Source organism: Chiloscyllium plagiosum, chromosome 14 (assembly GCF_004010195.1).
Source record: "Chiloscyllium plagiosum isolate BGI_BamShark_2017 chromosome 14, ASM401019v2, whole genome shotgun sequence".
In the NCBI taxonomy this organism is placed as follows: domain Eukaryota; kingdom Metazoa; phylum Chordata; class Chondrichthyes; order Orectolobiformes; family Hemiscylliidae; genus Chiloscyllium; species Chiloscyllium plagiosum.
In genome coordinates this window covers 47289965-47310936 of record NC_057723.1, presented here as the reverse complement: position 1 = coordinate 47310936, position 20972 = coordinate 47289965, and the positions used below count along the sequence as shown (strand labels likewise).

General features: G+C 41.7%; 2 long non-coding RNA genes across 5 annotated transcripts in view; one reads left to right on the top strand and one right to left on the bottom strand.

The window, feature by feature from the left end:
• Nucleotides 1-15535, bottom strand: part of LOC122556702 — a 147069-nt gene extending 131534 nt beyond the window's left edge. The window contains exon 1 of the long non-coding RNA XR_006313621.1: nucleotides 15455-15535. This is a non-coding gene — a long non-coding RNA (uncharacterized LOC122556702). The remainder of the gene's footprint in view (nucleotides 1-15454) is intronic.
• LOC122556701 overlaps nucleotides 1-20972 on the top strand; it is a 170922-nt gene that overhangs the window by 84262 nt on the left and 65688 nt on the right. For all 4 annotated transcript variants that reach the window (XR_006313620.1, XR_006313619.1, XR_006313618.1 and 1 more), the window contains one exon: nucleotides 12961-13173. This is a non-coding gene — a long non-coding RNA (uncharacterized LOC122556701). The remainder of the gene's footprint in view (nucleotides 1-12960; nucleotides 13174-20972) is intronic.

Sequence of the window (20972 nt, the reverse complement as noted above, 5' to 3'; positions counted from 1 at the left end):
AAAAAGACCTTAGCTATTCACACCATTCGTGCCCCTCTTGATAAATCTCCATAAGGTCACCACTGAACCTCCAATGCTCCAGGGAGAATAGCCCCGGCCTAACCAGCCTATAGCTGAAACCCTCCAAACCTGGCATCAGCCTTGTAAAACTTTTCTGAACCCTTTCAAGTTTGACAACATCTATCCTATTGCAGGGAGACCAGAATTGAAAGCAGTATTCCAAACATGGCTGAACTAATGTCCTGTAAGCCACAACATGATATCTCAACTCCTATACTTAAGGCACTGATCAACAAAGGCAAGCATACCAGATGTCTTCTTCATTACCCTGTCTACCTGCAACTCCACTTTCAAGGAACTATGAACCTACACCCCAAATTTTCATTGTTCAGCAACACACCCCAGGACCTTACCATTAAATGTACAAATCCTGCTCTGATTTGCCTTACCAAAATGCAACGTCTCATATGTATTTAAATTAAACTCCATTTGCCAGTCCTTGATCCATCAGCCCGTGTGATCAAAGTCCTGATGTACTTTGAAATAGCCTTCTTCACTATCCACTACATCGCGCATCTTGATTTCATCTGCAAACTTACTAACCATATGTCCTATATTCACATTCAAATCATTTATATAAATGCCAAAAAGCAATGGACCCAGCACTAATCCCTGCAGCACACCACTGGTCACAGGCTCCAGTTCAAAATACAACCTTCCACCACCTTCTGTCTCCTACCATCAAACCAATTTTGTATCCAAATGGCCCCATTCAGGCAGGATTTTTTGCCTGAAGACAGATTAGAGACACAGCAGGGAAAATTATTAGCCCATATGCAAGGTTTCTCCACTCAAATTTAGTTTCCAGCTATTGAAAACCAGATGGTACTTCTTACGCTTCTTTTAAAAATGTATTATTTCGTGTCCATTTCATACCCTTATTTACCTATTCAAATGTATATGCTCACTTTGTACTATATTAAATTCAATTCTGCATGCTGAACTTTCTAGCATTTCTATGTCCTCATGGAGCCATTTGCAGTAAACTTCACAATTAATTGCTTTCGTTTGGTCCATCTGTAAAGTTTGATATTGTGCCCTCTAGATCACAGATCACTGCATTATTTCCAAGTAGGCATCAGTTTATAGTCCTTTACTTTGGAAATGTCCATTAAGTATTCTTTTATGTTCTTCAGTCAACTTCTTATCTTTACTGTGATATTCCCTATAATACTCTAAGACACAATCTTAGCAATATGCCTCTTATATGGCATTTTATCTCGCCGACAGGATGGGTCTCTTTTCTCTTGAAAAAAAGGAAGGTTGATGATTGACCGAATAGAACATTTAAAATTATGAAAGATTTTGATAGAGTGGATAGAGTGAAAATGTTTCCTTTTTTGTGCGCAAGAGTATAATTACAGGCCATCAATAGGAAATTGTCACCGAGGAGGAATTCAGAGAGGAAAAAATTTCAAAAGACTGAGGAACTTGTTAGCATAGTAAAGGGTTGAAGTAAATCAAATAGGTGCATTGTGTTAGAATGCTGCAGCTAAACTAATTCTTCAAAGAACCCCTGTTAGTGCCATTTTGAATGAGCTAACTGGACCGTTGGTTTTTGTAAGGTAGACGAACACATCATCTACCTTTTGGGATGGATCTACAGAGTATATTTTTTCTAGTGTGGTTGAGAAAAACCATTTGGTAGTTTAATGAAAAAAAAAACTCTTGTCTTAAACATGTATGGCTTTTTGCATGATAGCAATTACGTACTTGTTATATTGGTATGATTGAAATTGTACAACTCTTGGATAAGATCTAGATTGTAGATCTGTCCTTTGAGATCCAGAAATGCTCTGCCTTTCCTTGTTAATTCCTTATGGAATGATCAAATTAGGAGAGGCTTGGTGCATTCTTTAGTATTACCTCTTCCAGATTCGATACAACATCTCCTTATAAATGTTTTCCCAAAATTAGCCTTAATGCATTAATGCATATAATTACATATATCACTATGTAGCCTCTGCCTTCATCAATTCAGGCTGTCTGGAGCTTCCACTATTCTTCCAGACCAAGTTCTCTTTAGACATAGAAGATCCGTTTTTGCCTTGAAGACTACTAACCTTGATTCTGTGAAGTACTTAAGCCCTTTTTGTCACTAAGTCCCTCACTGGATTCTTCCCAGTCAATATTGGTGAACAAGTGATCCTTAAGGGGCAAGATTGCTGCGGTTCCTTCATACAACTTGCTCAGCCTTACAAGCAACATCTGATCATTGTTGGCATGTTGCCTCTTGAAGTGCCATAACTTTCCAATTGGAGATTGGATCAATGCCTTTGCACCATAGCTGAAGTGTTACAACCATTATGCTCAGTGATGTCCACTATAGGCAAATTCTGTATCAGTTTGTATATGTTTCAGAAAGGCACTATACCATTAAGATGGCTAGATGGCATCACAACATGCAACACTCCAGTACAGCTTATTCTCAATCAGTTAAGTAGTTAACAATGCAGTCAACCAGTTGGTCAATCACATTTATAATGTAATAGTAACATAACTAAATGTAAAAGCCAGATTATATGTAAGTCTGAGATATTCTATCATTGAACATAGTCAGTGTTATTAATAAATTACAAGACATCTGTCTCAACAAGAATCCAATCATCATAGTACATATTTTAGAGGGTAACATAGAGGGAAACATTCAGACCACATCATCTTGAAATGATGTTTGACCCTAAGGAGATCACATCATTGTAGCTGCAAATGGGCATTGGATGTTAGTGGCAGTAAGTTGATAATAAAGACTGAAAAAGTGATACCTGAAGCAGCAGTAGTTCTTAATCAGCTAGAACCATCCCTGAGTTTGGAAATTAAGTTCACATATAATCAGCAATATGGAAGACTATGCCTTATATTGAAACAGAGTGATCTCAACAAAGGAGGAACAATTGTGAATACATTCTCTGTCTTTAAGTGACAAAAATGGGGGCCTTAATATGTCTAATCTTAACCAATTTCAATTGTTTTGGTCACACCTACTGAATCCACTCTGCTCAGCTATGTCAGGTGACGTCTAGCTGCCACATCACAAGATTATCATCAGCTAGTGCCTGAACACATTCAACTGGTTCCTGAGAAAATATGTCATTCTTGTCATTCAGAGCTGAACAAAGGTTTTCCAAGAATGTATTCTTCTAGCTCAAACAAGTAATCTTACCCACAAGCTCTCCATTGAGACATGCTAGACCATAAACCCATAAGTCACATGAGCACAGGAAAAAGAGGGTAGATTGGCACTTGAATCTTTTGGCCTGGCATCAGTAAGAACATCCATCAACTGATCAAGTTGTGTGAACATGTTGGGCTGCAGGGCCTATTTCCACACTGTAGGGAATCTAATCTAATTTAATCTAATCTAATCTAATCTAATCTAATCATTACATTGCCCAATGATTAAATTGAGACCATGCAAGAAAAATGTGAATGGCAGTTACCCAGATAAATATGTACATGGAATGATGGAAGGAAGCTTGGATAGAGTATTAAACTGATCTGGACTGATCTGGACTGGTTGGGCTGAATTGGCTATTTTTATCCTATATAAAACTTAAAAGAAATACATAACAAGCAATGTAATTCCATTATCAATGCACTCCATTATTTCCTCAAAGAACTCTATTAAGTTGTCAAATATAACTTGTGCTTTACAAATCCTTGCGGTTGTCCTTAATTACTTCATGTCTTTTTAAGCGAATATTGATTTTAATCTATATTATGGCCTTTGTCAGCTTAACCACGACCAATTTTAAGCTGCTTGTCCTCTCTTACATACTTTATTCGTTTTTCCATTGTACAGCAGATTTATAATACTTTAAATCCTGTATTGCTCTGGCATAGGTTTCATATTCAAAAATGTTTGAAAGATTAAGGTGTTCATTAAAAGTGAAAGGTGTTTATTTAAATCTCTTCCAAAGATAATTTTTATAATTACAGTACAGATTTAGGTTTGTGTCAATGAATGATTTTCCTGTAAAACTTTGCGCTGAGCAAGAGCAAGAGAAGACCAACTTTGCCAAGGGATAAATTTAAGCATTTGTCCCAGAACTTTGAACTCTGTAACAGAAGCCCCCAAGTTATTTAATGATAGGGGTTTTGTTAATAACTATCATTAAATAGTTAACCCGTCCCAGGCAGCCAGTAGTGCAGGTTGGCCATGCAATTATTTACTATATGAGGAGACATTGGCCACAAGATGCTGCTCATGCCTGGGTCTCATATTGCTGTCATGGAATTGGCCACCAATTCCTTTTGAAATGATGCACTGCAAGCTCTGGACATTATCCCGGATCACATTGAAGGTAGATTCCTCCACAATCCTTTTACAATGAAAGTGGTTGCTTGGATTGCCCCTAACGCATCTGGCAGCTCGGTATGCATTATCATCAAGATTCTCGTGGATGCTGCCTCTTTATCCCAGGCTCCTATAACAGAATTCGACTGTGATCTTAATCTCCAGACAATTGACATATCAGCCATCCTTTCCTTCCAGCCTGGCTGTCACACACTAATGTGCAGATGTCACCTCTAAATTATCCTCTGAGGAATGTGCAATGGCTGTATCTAAACTAATTCCAGCGCATATTTGATCTACAGGGAGGCTGAATAGGCTGGGCTGTTTTCCATCGGAGGCTGAGGGGTGACCTTATAGAGGCTTATAAAATCATGATGAGGGGCATGGATGGAGTGGGGGAGCCCAGAACTAGAGGGCATTGGTTTAGGGTGAGAGGGGAAAAATTTAAAAGGGATCTAAGGGGCAACGTTTTGATGCAGAGGGTGGTGCGTGTTTGGAATGAGCTGCCAGAGGAAGTGGTGGAGGCTGGTAGAATTACAACATTTTAAAAGCGTCTGGATGGTATATGAATAGGATGAGTTTCGAGGGATATGGACCAAGTGCTGGTAATTAGAACTAAATGAGTTTTGGATATCTGGTTGGCATGGACAAGTTGGACTGACAGGCCTGTTTCTGTGCTATACATCATTATGATTCTATGAGTGCCTGATCAAGTGATAGGGCCTCTTTAAATTAGATTAGATTTCATACAGTGTGGAAACAGGCCCTTCGGGCCAACCACTCCACACCGACCCTCCGAAGAGTAACCCAACCAGTCTCACTTCCCTCTGACTAATGCACCTAACACTATTGGCAATTTAGCATGGTCACTCCACCTGACCTGCACATCTTTGGACTGTGGGAGGAAAGCGGAGCACCCAGAGGAAACCCACGCAGACACGGGGAGAATGTACAAACTCCACACAGACAGTCGCCCGAGTCTGGAATCGAACCTGGAACTCTGGTGCTGTGAGGCCGCAGTGCTAACCACTGAGCCACAGTGCCTCTTCCTTCACAGGCCACTCTGCCTGCTCACATGGCAGTTCCTGGGTATCTGAAGATATAAAATCAGTAAGGAAGGAATGGAATAAAGGACGTCAGGCAATGAGGGGTTGGCGGGGGTGGAGAAGGGGAATGTGTGGCATTGTGTACGGCAACAGGCCCAAAATCACACCATCTAAAGTTTGTACATCATACCAGAGAGCAGGGTGAGAGTGAGCTGAGAGTCAAGAAGGGTAATAGAACTGAAACATGATGTACAGCAACACTTCATCCATCAAGCTTGGGAGATGAAAGAGTGTCTTACCCCTATCAGTTATCTGCTGCTGATTTGTACTTTGAGCCATGCTACCCTGCAGGATAGAAGGAAGAATGACAGCCATTCTGTTGAAAAATATTTGAGTCATGTTGTTTGGCAAAATGGCTGGGTGTTATATTGAGTATATCTCTTAATATTATGTAGTTTTGATTGTGAACTGAATTGGCAAAAATAACTGTTTTGCAGCAAAGGACTGAGGAAGAAATTGTTGCACATTTAAAAAGCTAGTTACTGATACTTATTGTTGACTTGTGTTACACAGCTGCTTTGAAAGAAATGGGAGAAGGTGTTCAAAGAGATGACACAGCTCCAGGCTGTGTGTACAAAGTGAGATTTAGCTAATAACAAGTAGCTGATTAGTTTGTGGAATTCTGTCCAGTTGTGGGTGCCACGGTTCACCAGGCTGACCATAGCTATCTGATTGGTGCCTGTGTGACAGAAAAGATTTAAGTGTGAATGATTCTGGCAGAACTCTGAAAGGGAGGTGGCATCCCCCCCCCCCCCCCCCACCTCTCTCTCTCTCTCTCTCCGTATAATGAAAAATATCTGAAGTTAAGGAAAACAAGTTGTTTTCTCCCACCAGCTGCCATAAACTGGTGCTTTTAACAAATAAGTCAGAAACTTTATGATTCATTAACCAGTGACTGTGCACATTTGTGAAGTGAAAAATTCCAATGGAAATGCTCAGAGAACTGTGAGGTTTAATAAGCAAAAGATCCTGAGGACTGTTACTCCATGTTTCTTTTACTCTCCAACCATAATGCCAATATTTTTATTTGTCTGTCCGTGTCTGGCTGTAGTGTCTAGGAGGGTTCTAGAGGTGGTTTAATGTTTTAATTAGCAGAGTTAAATGTTGACAGTTCATTTTTTAAAACCTGTGGTTAGAATCCATTCATTAATAAAAATAGCTCTCTTTGTTAAGTACAGAGATCTGGTCAATGTTTTCTATTAACCTAGGTCTATCTCTCAGTTACGTAGGGGACATGTCAAAGTTTGATAACACTTTTAACTTTTGTGCCAACTCCAGGGATAGCAGTACTTGATATTCACTGTGAGAAGTAATGGTATGCTAAGAAGCAACAAGTGAGTGTGAGGTTGGCAGCATTGTTCGGTATTTGAAGGTGAGGTGGAATACCTGACTGTGAGGCCTAAGTACTGACTTTGTCAGGGAGCGCAACTCGCTGAATGCCTGGGATGGGGGAGGAGGTGGTGCAGTGCACTGAGCAGCCTCAGAGGTTGGTGGTGCATATTGGAATAGGGATATCATGTACATTCACTTACCCTAATGACCCAGGGAACATCCTTTAACTACCTTCAACAATCCTACCAAATCCTCAGCAACAGACCCTTTACATTGAGCACCTACACTTATTCAGTTTATTTTTTCCCTGAAGGCATGCTTGCAACCAACCCCCCCCCCCCCCCCCCCCCGCCCCCAAAATATATATCTTTCTTCCTGTCAACCTCCATGACATTGCCATATCTATGAGTGTGGAGCCCTTCTCTACCCTGTTTTCCTTTGACTAGTCTCCGATGCAGCCTCTGTTGATGAATGCAGCTTCCCTTTATTATGGACAGACTGATTTTGAGACATGGAGGCTAACTATCCCTAACCCAGACTCTGTTAAGCTTCCTAGGTATATGCAGTCAGTCAACAGGTTACACTGGACTGCAAACAGAAATTATGGAAATCAGATGGCAACATGCAGTTTGCCTACTGTCTGCGTTGGTGAAAAGATGTAGCCAGATTGCCAATTCCAACATCCATCCCAAAAACATGCACAGGTTAATTTTCCATTCTAAACCTGTTAAAACCACAGAAAATTCCTGGCAAGGTGACCTACTTACCCAAAAGTAGGCCAATATCAAAATTTCATCCATTATTTTGTAAATGTCTTGATATCATAGTGAACACACTAGTACTAATCTTGCAAAAAATACTTAAAGTTTCACATCTTAGCTTCTTTTGAAGGAAATGGCTCCACATTTTGGTATATTACATTCTTCAGTAAGTTGACTATTTCATTATTGCTTCATCAAGAAAGAAACAAAAATTTAATCTTATACCTGACCAAACAGGTGTTATATTTCCATTGGACATTAGGTGAACATTTTAAATAATGGGACTGGCATTTTTCTTTGAAACTATTCCACTTTTGGCATTATCACCAGGAATTTGGAAGTGTGATTGGGCTTTCCAGTAGAATAACTGCAATAGAGCAGGATCAGATCCAATAAAGTTCTGAGCCATCACCCAAAGACTTCAAAAGGGGACATGGGTACTGTGGTCTAGTCAACAATATTTGAGACACTCATGTTGATACAATCTTGGTGAAAACAAGTAACTTTTTTCTTTTAAAGAGGAAATCTGAAATTCCAGTTTCCTATGAAAGAATGAAAGCGCCAGATTCCACAATTTCAAACTAAAGAAAAAAAAAGTAAACACTAAGGTCCGACTGGACAAAAGCATATACACTGTTTTTGGGAGGAGTTTTCCTTGTGAACTTATGGTCCTGAGGCCTTCTGAGCTAAAGCAGCCTAGTTTAGGCAAGAATCCAAAGAGTCATCAAAGGAGTGATGCATGCAATGTACAACCATATTGGGTGCAAAAACCACATTTCAATGGTCCTTTGTGGTTGAAGATAATCAGCACTGTCAAGCAAATGCTATCATGGATGACCTTAGAAGAGGCAGCTGCAGCGCAGTAAGCACAAAGAAAATGCAAAATCTCAAAGGCAGTATAGTGACATAGCCCTGATTTTCTCTTAACCTGAATTGCAAACATGATACAACATGCTCTGATACGGAATGATGCCTTTTGCGGGTGATGTATGGCTGGGTGAGAACTGGTCATTACTCATGAAGCACTAACAACCTTTTATTGTCTCTTTGCAATATGGCTGGTGTTGCATTTATCAGAATAAGGTCTGATGCCAAAGCTCCATGTAGATTAATTTCATAACTTAACGCTCCATGTCCCACTTTATGGAGGAGAATGTAAAGCCAGCATTTGAAAGTGATGCGAATGTTGACTGTTCACATTTGCAAGGACCTTTTCCAAATCCACGTTATGCAGGCCATTCAGTATTCTGTAGGGGTATAATGGAGCAGATGATAGACCTGCTAAAAATGAGGTTCACTGCTTCAAGCAAACTTGGGGTAATGGGGTCCTGCAGCATGGACAAAGTGTGCCACATATTCCTAACATGCTGTTGTCTACACAATTGGAACATGCAAAGAGGAGATGTAATGGACACTGCCAGGTTGGGATAGCAAAACCAGTCTTCTGAAGAAAATGATGACGATATTGAGCAGGGAGACATACGCACTGCATGGTAAATCAAGCACTACAAGTCAGACGGAACTTAATTAACACTCAGTTCCAGCAAATGAAAACTCGGTGCAGTGATCATTCATTGACTGTAAAATTATTGCTGCTCGATATACAAGTAGTGCATTCCTGTTCTGAGAGACAAATGCAATTTTTATTTATTTGATTGGTGTTTGTTTTTGCTATTGGTGAATAAAAGTGACTGGTTTGAAGATTTCCCTGTATGTGATGGTCCCACTTTGTACAATAAAATGCTGGATTACACTAGGCATTGCAGCAAAAGGAGCTGTGACACAGACAGGATTGTAAGATGGTGCTTAAACAGTGACTAGAATAGAAATGCACATTTATATTAGCATGGACGTGTCGGCCATGCCACCTGGATGCTGTGAGAAGAGTTAGTTTATGGCTGCTATGCCACTACATTCACAGTGAAGGGCAATTACTGACTGCCAATCCTTGACCAAGTGCACACCTGGGGTTCCAAGATGATTCTGGTGTCAGGGACCCTGGGATATCCCACCGCTAGTGAGTATTCTTGTCTATGTGAGTGGGATAATTTGGCTAGTGTCAGATGAAAAGAGCAATATTTGGAGAAAATGGTCGGAAAAGAAAACGCACTAGTGAAGCCCTCCATGAAGCTAGATGAAAATGACACAACCAATTTCTGATAAAATTCAGCCCTATATGTGTATCTGCTGCAAGGTTTAAGCAGATACGGCACGGTGGCACAGTGGTTAGCACTGCTGCCTCACAGCGCCAGAGACCCGGGTTCAATTCCCGCCTCAGGCGACTGACTGTGTGGAGTTTGCACGTTCTCCCCGTGTCTGCGTGGGTTTCCTCCGGGTGCTCCGGTTTCCTCCCACCATCCAAAGATGTGCAGGGTCAGGTGAATTGGCCATACTAAATTGCCTGTAGTGTTAGGTAAGGGGTAAATGTAGGGGTATGGGTGGGTTTCGCTTCGGCGGGTCGGTGTGGACTTGTTGGGCCGAAGGGCCTGTTTCCACACTGTAATCTAATCTAATCCAGGAACAAAAATTAAAAGGAGGCTCTGCAGGATCTCACTTTAAGTAGAACATACAACAGAGGAGACAATCCATTATGGCTTTTTCTGGGAAGTTAAAGTGTTGCATTCTGGGATGGGAGGACGTATCCATTCAGGAACAGCCAGAATAGAAGAGGAGTGCAGATAGTACAATGTTCTCACATGAGCATGAGCACGACAGACACTACTATTGGTGCCAGAGCCTCCAAAAAAAAAACCAACCTTCCATACTCATTAAAATCCTATACTCATGTTTCATGGCTGAATGCTGTCAAAACATGCTATGCAGAAACAAGTTATTAAGGCAAATTCATCTGACGTTTCCACTTCACAAAAATCTCCTCCCATTTTTTCTGACCCATCTCAGCCTTCTATCATCTCTTTCAATTTCCTTGGCTCTCATCTACTCATCAAGTTTCCTTTAGCCTTTGGTACCGAATTCCATATTCTAAACAATATCTTTTCCCCTTCTTAGCCTTTTGAATTTACATGTCATTTCCTTGCATTTTGGCTCCAGATTTTAGATTCTTCTATTGGTAACAACATTGGCATAAATTGCCACTCCATTCCTTTTTTAGGTAATGAAAGAGCTCTGCATTTTTGGCAGGAAATTCTAGTCAGATCTTTCTTCAGAAATTTGGGGCCATACTTTTAATTTGGCAGGTCATTCATTGTCCAGAAGGGGACAATGCAACATTCATTCTTCTTCACAGCAATCAGTTGACATATTCCGTGGCCCAGGATCACAGGCACTTTGACACAACGGCATCTTGATGCTCCTAGTGAAACGTTAAGTGCATAAGTGCGAGGCTAAGGTGCTAGAAGGATGGGGTATCAGTTGGGTAGTGGATGGAAACCAAGGTAAGTAGCATGCAAGCTGGGTATGGGTAGAGTGCCAGTTAGGTAAGGTGGGTGTGGGTAGGATGCCAATGAACTATGCTGCAAGGTGGGTAGCATGCCAAGTTGTCAAATGGGTAGGGTTTGGGATGTGAGATGAATAGAATTCCAGGTAATTAGGGTGCCATGTAGGTATGCTGCCAAGGTTCATGGTGTTGAGGTGCTGGAAAGTGATGGGCATTTAAGATGGGTTGGGATGAGTGGGCGATATCTGGCATTAGATGGCATCAGATCTCAAGTGAATGCTGACATTGTCAGGTTTGGCAGTGGGGAAGAGGGGTTAAGGTTCATTGGTGGGGAAAGCTGTGTGTGGTCTTGGGCATGGATCCCAATTGGGGGGTCTTTACAGGTCCCAGGAATATAGGGTCCTGGGGTAATGTGAAGAGAGGATGGGAGATGAGATCCCAAATGTGGAGGAGGGGTTTGTGTCCGGTGGTTAAGGGGTGGATGTCAGGTCATGGGAAAAATGGTGTATTAGATCCTGGTGGGGTAGTTGGGTCATGGTCAGTGAATGTTTGAGGTCTGGGATTGATGTGGTTAGGGGTGTGTGTAGTAAATTGTGGGGTCAGTTGAATAATTATTCAAGCATTAGACTAGATATTTAATTGCCTGAATTTTCCTGAATAACTATTTATTTCAGCAGAACCCTCTTCATTTAAATGGACACGTTGAGAGGGTTTCAGGTTATGGGATTCGCCTGGTGGAATCTCCAATTCCCTGGTTCCCCAGAGTCTGCTATGTCAGCGATTCTGCCGTGTCTATGCTGCAGAAACATGTGAAAATCAGAAACCCTGGGTCTTTCTCTCTTGTCCACATATTCATAAATTGATCTCCTTTAACCCTACGGTTTTCTGAAGAAAATCTTTCAAGAGTCAGAAGTGGTAAGAATGGTTAAGAAGAGGAAGTCATGAGGGCAGTAAAGGTTTTTAACAGTGAGTACAAACTAGAGAAGGAATTGTGAACTGTAACATTCTGATTTGAGGAGAAGAAGGGAAAAGGATTTTAATGTTGCAGTCTGTATCTCAGGGCAGATTTGGTTGCTGTGAGCATGTCAGAATGGAAATAGGCAACCAAAGAAAAATCCAGTTTCTTACCCAGGTAATATTTGCAAAGCTGGGGGGATAGCAGAGAAAGCGTGGGCTAGTGAACCTAATGATCTGGCCAATTGTGTCATTTGAGGAGCTCATTAGAAGTTCAACTTTGAATCTTTCCAAATTTGCACAAAAGTAGTCAGCATCCTGGTACTATCTAATACAGAGTAACCTGAAGGTGAAGGGAACATGATTGATTGCATTTTAAACTTGCAGTTGGTATCAAAAGGCTTAGTTGAAGAGTAGGCGGCACAGTGGCTCAGTGGGGGTGGCACGGTGGCTCAGTGGGGGTGGCACAGTGGCTCAGTGATTAGCACTGCTGCCTCACAGCGCCAGAGACCTGGGTTCGATTCCTGCCTTGGGCAACTGTGTAGAGTTTGCACATTCTCCCCGTATCTACATGGGTTTCCTCCGGGTGCTCCGGTTTCCTCTCACAGTCCAAATGTGTGCAGGTTAGGTGAATAGGCCGTGATAAATTGCCCGTAGTGTTAGATGAAGGGGTAAATGTTAAGGGAATGGGTCTGGGTGGGTTGCTGTTCGGAGGGTCGGTGTGGACTCGTTCGGCCGAAGGGCCTGTTTCCACACTGTAAATAATCTAATCTAAATATCATAGGAAAACTCAAAAAGAACTTAACAAATTCTCTAATCCTACTCTATCCCCTTCCCTCTTTCTCCATCTGACTCTGAAATGTGATATGTCACAGGGCCGTATATATAGATTTATGGATCTATAGTATTGAAGTGATGATTATCTAATTTTAAATATTGACCCTTACTCCAGGATTTATTTTGCATCTCACTTGTAGCACAGTACTGCTTTCATAATAGTTGTCAACTATTTCAACCTCATTTGCCTGATTCATATTTTTAAATTATCCACAGTATACCTTCCAGTCCACGCGATTGGTTTGAATTCAACTGTGCACAACATGGAGTGAACAAAATACAGCAATCTGGAATCATCCTGTGTTGAACTGGGATCCCACCATATGTTCATCTGTCCAACTAAACATATTGAGCCCTTAGGACTTAACAGGATTGTTCGTTTGCATCACATGCCATTTTACAGAATCAGTGGTTGAGTTTTTAAAGCAGGTGATTCATCAGTTCGTGCACACTTCAAACAGTAAGACCTCTGAATCTGAATATTAATCATTTTGCTTCTCAGCAGTTAATCTTTATCCAAAGATTCAAGTGTAAGGTTGGATTTCTTGAACCCTATGATTAGAAGTGTATATTTGATTGTGGCTACACATTTGTCAGAGACAAATGCTGGTTAAATTCTCTGTCCTAAGAGTATTTTAGTTTTCAGCATCAAGACAGAGTTTCCAGCTTTCCAAATAGTAGGCCATTCCCATTCTTGACTTACTGATCCCTGAATGAGCAAGCTTCCTAAATAATGTGTGCATGAAATAGCTATCAATAAAATAAACAATGATGACTTAGAATTATCAGCATTCTTCTTAAAGCCGATATTTATTTTTATCTTAACCATGCATGCGTTAGTTACTAGAAATATGTGGAGAAAGTGAGGACTGCAGATGCTGGAGATCAGAGCTCAAGAGTGTGTTGCTGGAAAAGCACAGCTGGTCAGGCAGCATCCGAGGAGCAGGAGAATCAAGGTTTCGGGCATGAGCCCTTCATCAGGCATGCGTCCATACCTTCCTGCTCACCTACAACCAAGGCCCCAAAGGAGCCTTCCACACCCATCAGAGATTTACCTGTCATTCCACACATGTCATTAGCTGTATCCGTTGCTCCCAAGGCGGTCTCCTCTACATTGGGGAGACAGGACACCTACTTGCAGTACGCTTCAGAGAACATCTCCGGGACAGACACACGAAAGCAACCCCACTGCCCTGTCGCCGAACCCTTTAACACCCCCTCCCACTCTGCCAAGGACATGCAGGTGCTGGGCCTCCTCCATCGCTAAACCCTAACCACCCGACACCTGGAGGAAGAACACCCTCAACTTTCGCCTTCGGACCCTCCAACTACACGGGATTAATGTGGATCTCACCAGTTTCCTCATTTCCCCTCCCCCCACCTTATCCCAGATCCAACCTTCCAACTCGGCACTGCCCTCACTATCTGTCCTACCTGTCCATCTTCCTTCCCCGCTATCCGCTCCAGCATCCTCTCTAACCTATCACCTTCACCCACACTCATCGCACTCTCAGCTACCTTCCCCTTCCACCACCTCCCCCCCCCAGCCCCCCCCCCCCCCTCCCAGTTATCTCTCAGCCCCTGGCTCACAAGCTCATTCCTGATGAAGGGCTTAAGCCCAAAATGTCAATTTTCCTGCTCCTCAGATGCTGCCTTACTAGAAATATGTATTAATAGCAAGAAAATACAAGCTTGACATTGTGAAGGAAACTCAAAGGATGTTTGTTCCATTCTTTCCTGTATGCCTCAGAAACCTGGAAAACAAGCAATGATCTATGGAAGAAAATAGAGGTCTTTGAAATAAGAATGCTAAAATGAATACAAAAATTCCATATATAGCCCAGAAGACAAGGTGGTATTCAACATTATAAGAACAAAAAGAAATCTGAAGAGGGACATTGAGGAAAGAAAGTGTTAATATTCTGGCCACTTGATTAGAGCTGAAAGACTACAGATATCTATGCTGTAAGGCAAAGTAGAGAGAAGCATAAAGAGGGATTGACCTAAACACAGCGGGATAACAGATGTCGCATTGGTTGTAGACAAGTTACAATGGATGTGTGTGGATGGTGCAAAACAGATGACAAATCATGAGAGCAGATCTCCTGACAGGGTTAGCTACAAACAATATTGATATTAGTTACTATCCTACAGTGTTTTAAAATGATTTACTTTCTTAAAAAAATAAATAACCTAAGCAAGTTTGAAATGCATTCTGTCACATATCATTCCCTCGGCATTAATGTATGCAGTAATTGAAGAAGCTGTAGTTCTACCTGACTTAACACACTCTGCGGTGCCTATAATTCACAAAGATAAAAATTGGGCATGTAATCAGTGGTGCCTTATGGTCTTTTTTAATACCCTGCTCCTCCTCTGTTCTCTGTCACATAGAAATTATTGAAAGAATCAGACATTACCAGTGAGCCACTTTCACAACTATGTGTGTCTATAAATCATAAATCCTGTTTGACTATTACCAATATTTCAATATACGCTTACTATCTTTACAAAATTATCAAAGCATTCAATACAGTTGAGGTAAATCCCAGGGAAGGGCATCACATTACTCAATACCTTTCCTTGCCAATAAGTGGAACCTGAGTGTTTTGAATAAGCCAGGGTTGTAATGCATTCAAAAAAATCAAAATGTAAATTCTTTTTGTATGCAATTCCAAGGAAGCTGAAAGCAAACAGTGCTAAATCTTACCTTTCTGAGGAATCAAAACACATATCCTGAATGGAGTTCATTTCTGCTTTTATCATGCCATTTCAAGAAGTCTTTAGCTGATTTAAGTCAAATGGGAAAAAGCAATCATTTTAGTTCTTCAGAAAACAGATGGCTCAAAGCAAATTGAAAAATGAATAGATGCAAGAATAAATTACCATCTTTAACACAGAAGGAAAAAAAGATGATGATGGTGACTGACATTTAATAAATTAAACATTATCATTTGTCCTTGGCAGGACTTTGAAGAAGAAATGGACCCTTTTATTTTTCTAATCTCGAAGGGAATCCTATTTTGGAAAAGAGAAGGGTCAATAATTTCTAGTTATATCAAAATAATTGCAAACTGCAAAGGAGTTTTGTGCCACTTTAGACACATTTCTGAAAAGAAACAAACTGAATTTTATGCAATCATTATTTATTATGTGCAAGAATTGAAGACACAGCCAGATTTTCACTACTATACTATTATTGCTAGCATAGATAAAAACACTTTTGTTTTCCTGCATTAAAGTGATGGAGCTGAATCTTACCATATTTTGACTATGTAATTTTCATTGGGTATCATGGAGCTTCCCTCTGTGAGATTTAGCAACTTTTCTCACACTATCATCCCAAACCAAACTCATTTACAATTTATCACTGACATATAGTGCCCCTTTCATCCAATATTAGCTGGATTCTACCATTCACCACAGATGGAAAAACGCATCACTGTGGGATATCCCAGCACAGACTCTTACTCTCAGTTCTGGCACCATAGTTAATTGGCTATTCTGGACCCAGTATAGTGCAGTTAAACTAACACAACCCCACCCTGCACAATTTTTGAGCTTTGCCCAAGACTTGTCAAAGAAGGAGAAATCGGAGTCCTGCCTCAGGGACATGGACCTGGAAGTGAGTTTTGAGAAGATTTGTAGCTCAGGTTGAGGTTCTGGATGTAGGTTTGCTCGCTGAGCTGGAAGGTTTGTTTTCAGACGTTTCATCGCCATACCAGGCAACATCATCAGTAAGCCTCCGGATGAAGCTCTGATGATATGGCCCTCTTTCCATTTATGTGTTTAGGTTTCCTTGGATTGGTGATGTCGTTTCCTGGAACCTGGACCTGGAAATGGGGTGGTGCAGGCAAGGGCCATCCCCTTCCCCCAAGCCCAGCAGTGGAGAGTACAACAAAAGACCCTGCCAGCCTTATTTGAGATTGCCACCTGTGTCACTGAAATCCCAGCCATTTGGAAGAATGTCCAACAGTGCAGGGAGAAGGTCAAGTGTCTTCTCCATTCTTTCCAAATAAGTGCCACCATCTTCTCTTGCTACTTCACCCTCTTTGAATTCAGCAGCTGTGCCCATCTGCCACCAAAGCCTGTGTTGTTTCTCTCTCACTATTCCCTGCAAAGATTTCCCTCTCTCACTCTCATCCACAACAAACCCCTCACATTACTAACCCAACGTGCTCACTCACTATCTCACCGATCCCCTGATCTGCCACTCACTTTCACTTCTCCCAATGCTTCCTTTTCTCTCAGTCCAGGACAAAACAGCCCATAAGATTAGATTAGATTACATTAGATTAGATTAGATTACATAGATTAGATTACATTACAGTGTAGAAACAGGCCCTTCGGCCCAACAAGTCCACACCGACCCGCCGAAGCGAAACCCACCCATACCCCTACATTTACCCCTTACCTAACACTACGGGCAATTTAGTATGGCCAATTCACCTGACCCTGCACATCTTTTGGACTGTGGGAGGAAACCGGAGCACCCGGAGGAAACCCACGCAGACACGGGGAGAATGTGCAAACTCCACACAGTCAGTCGCCTGAGGCGGGAATTGAACCCGGGTCTCAGGCGCTGTGAGGCAGCAGTGCTAACCACTGTGCCACCATGCCGCCCACGAACAGGGCAGAAAGAGCCAAGATGGATCATGAGATCCCCAGCATTCGACTTCTTGGTCCCATTGAGGAGAGGAGTCTAACACAGGCAAAGCTGTGCAGGCATCCAACTATACCAAAACTCTGGACTGATATCAAAGGCTACCCCTGACTTCTGTGCCAAGATCCTCTAAGTGAGGGGTGCCTCCCTTCCTCTCTAACTGTGAGATTTGGTCATTTTGCCGTCAAGTAAAACTCTAATGTAACATGGAGACATGCAGCAACATGTTCACCCTCTGGGCTGCTGACAGGGTATGGTTGAAGACCATGACAAACTGCCTGACTTTGTGCCTGTGCTAAAAGGCAAAGTAAAGATGCTGAGAGTATCCAAGTAGGCACAAGGTATGTGGGTGCTATGAGCGTGAGATAGCAGCCTATTGCAACCTGTGAGCTGGGTGCCTTACCCCATTTACAGAATGTCCTTGGATCAACATTATATATAAACATAGATAGAAACTAGGAGTAGGCCATTCAGCTGTTCAAGCCAGCTCCGGCATTCAATTTACACATGGCACATCCTCTTTTCTTAACTCCGTATTCCAATTTTCTCTCCACAACCCTCAATGCCTTGAATATTTAAAACTTTCTCAACCACTTTCTTGACCATGTTACAGAGAAAGGTATTGGTAGGACCTAATGTGCAGTATTGAAGTGAATCAGGAATGTGTCGTGCAGGTTGTGGAGAGGCTGGCATGTGTCAGATGCCAAAGTCTGTGGATGTGAGTTGCATGCAGGCTCTGCACAGGAATGTGCCCCGAGATGTTGATGCTGGGTATTCACAAGAGTGATCCAGAGGAATAAGTGGCAACGTGTAGTCACAAAGTACCTGCTTTGACTTCCATTTAGGGAATTCTTTGCATCCAGTTTCTATGCAGCCCATATTAGAATAGGAACCTGCGTATTAATGGGGCAAGATTCAATCTTAATGAGGATGATAATGAGCAATAAATTCCACTAATAGGCATCTTGCTGCACATTAGCGAGAAATCTAATGTTTACACCCAAATTCTATTGGAAAGTGCAACTTGCTGCTTCTGACATTGAGAAAGACCTCACTGAATTTCTCATGATTCTCCCAGATTTTTGCCATAGCCCACATTGTTCGATCCCTTATATAATTCTGCTCTTGGTGTCCAGTCATCTTACTAGCCTTACACCATTTTTCAGTATTCGTTCACATATTGACTTAAAAAGATTTTTACCTTAAATATTTTGATCTGAATTTCGTTAGCACTATGGAGATGAGATGGGAATTAAGGGGCTAGTAAAATGGCAGTGGAAGACATTGAGGTAGAGCATAGCACATAATTGATGGCAGGAACTCTAGTGCCAACATGCTCTTATAGAGCCTTTTGAGCTATATACTTAATCAGTTAAGGGCCACTTCTCTCACTCACTGATCGTTACCAACTATGGTAGGAACTACCATCACATAGGGCAATTGATTGGTAAATTCTGGCAGCCTGATGGCTAATTGTAGGGGTGAGCCTCCCTTGTGACCACTCCATGGTCCACAGATAGGACGTGTGGTGTCATGGCTGCTCTATTACTTTGCCTACGATGATGAAATGGGTATCCCAACCTCTGTGTAGGAGCTGCCTGCCTGGACGTGGCTCATTAAAAATCACTTACTTTGTCTCCAAAGTCATCATCACCTGGGACAAATTTCTATCCCAATATTTAAAGGTAATTTTCTCCAGCTGTCTATTTAAGGACTGCTGATTCTTTATGTTTACTATCTTTTCTGAATGCAGTTGACCAGGCGATGGCTATATTCTGTGCAGTTCAATTTTGCATAGGACCCTAAAACAGAAGGATCTTTTAGGCCCTTCCTGATGTGAGTTATAGTCCAGCAAATATTGCACACATCCAACCAGGTAGTTCTTCCTCTGCTTCTGTCAACAAGAGGATAGCACACATTCAACATGTGTTGAACCTAACTGCCACACAACATTACCATTCCATTTACTTGAAATATTTTAAGGCTTGAAATTGGATGCTGCACCATTCAGATGTTTGGGTAAACAAATATGCCAGCGGAAAGCACTAAATCTAGAAAGATAAATTGCAATCACCTAGTCACACCAAGAGTGCAGAATAACTGAACCTCAAGTTTGCTGATTCATGCAACACTGTTACTAAAATAATATACTTTCACAAGAACATCATAAATAAGCAGGAGTGGATGATTACACCCATCAAGTCAACTCTAACTTTCAATACAATCTTGGCTAATCTTTCAAACATACACCTACAATCCCTTGATTAACTAAGACAAAAATTCTGTCTATTTCAACCTTAAATGTATTCAACAATGGCGCATTCCTAACAGTAATTTCTCATTATCTCAGTACTTAATGATAGGATGATATTCTGAGATTATGGCCCCTTCCATGACAAACCCCCCAATCCCCACCATGTCCTAGGATCCCCAACCAGCAGAAGATAAAGCCAAAATCTTGTTGGCCTGCCTAGATCTTTCAGAAGGATGGGTAGTGGAACTTAAATGGGCAGGAGGCCAAATGTCAGATTCCTGATGGCAGGTTTAACATTTGTTATTAAACTCTCAGAACATTTGAGGTGCAATGTGATTAACAACTGCTATCAGTGGGAACCTCTTTTGCATTCGATTAGATTAGATTAGATTAGATTACAGTGTGGAAACAGGCCCTTCGGCCCAACAAGTCCACACCGACCCGCCGAAGCGAAACCCACCCATACCCCTACATTTATCCCTTACCTAACACTACGGGCAATTTAGTATGGCCAATTCACCTGACCCTGCACATCGTTGGATGGTGGGAGGAAACCGGAGCACCCGGAGGAAACCCACGCAGACACGGGGAGAATGTGCAAACTCCACACAGTCAGTCGCCTGTGGCGGGAATTGAACCCGGGTCTCTGGCGCTATGAGGCAGCAGTGCTAACCACTGTGCCACCGTGCCGCCCACTAATTAGTATGTTATTAGCATTCTATCTGACTGAAATTATGTCATGGGTACAATTTTGTCAGCCAAAACGGGAAACAAGCGCATGCAAAATCTTGACTATATATATAAAATACACATTGGGATTGATTACTTCACCCATCCTCTGAACAGTAGAATGGTTATCACTAATCTGACTCCCTTGGTATAAAACTGCTCCAATGCACAACTGCTCAGGTTAAAGACTCTCTATGTCTGTAAGTACAAGAGAAGTTTCATTCATCCTCAGTCAGCCACCTTGTTCTTAAACACTGTGTGTGTTTGGGTGAAGGTCCGATGAGTCCACTAATCTGAGAAGGAGCCATACTAGCTAATCTAAGCAGGGCCCAAGCTAGCACAGACAAAAAGGGGACCAACTTAACTGGAGTATTATATCAAGGGGGATCAACCTAAAATGGATATTTTAAAAGAAGGAAGATGGAGATGTTGGCTGAATGGAAAAGAAAGATAGGAAATTAAATTTAAATGACAGTATTGTCAGGATCTCCAATATGGGTATTTGGGGAATAGAGGAAGCGAAATGGAAGATAAAGCAGTCCACAGAGAAAGAGTGTACAGAAGAGTTATAGACTAGGCCAG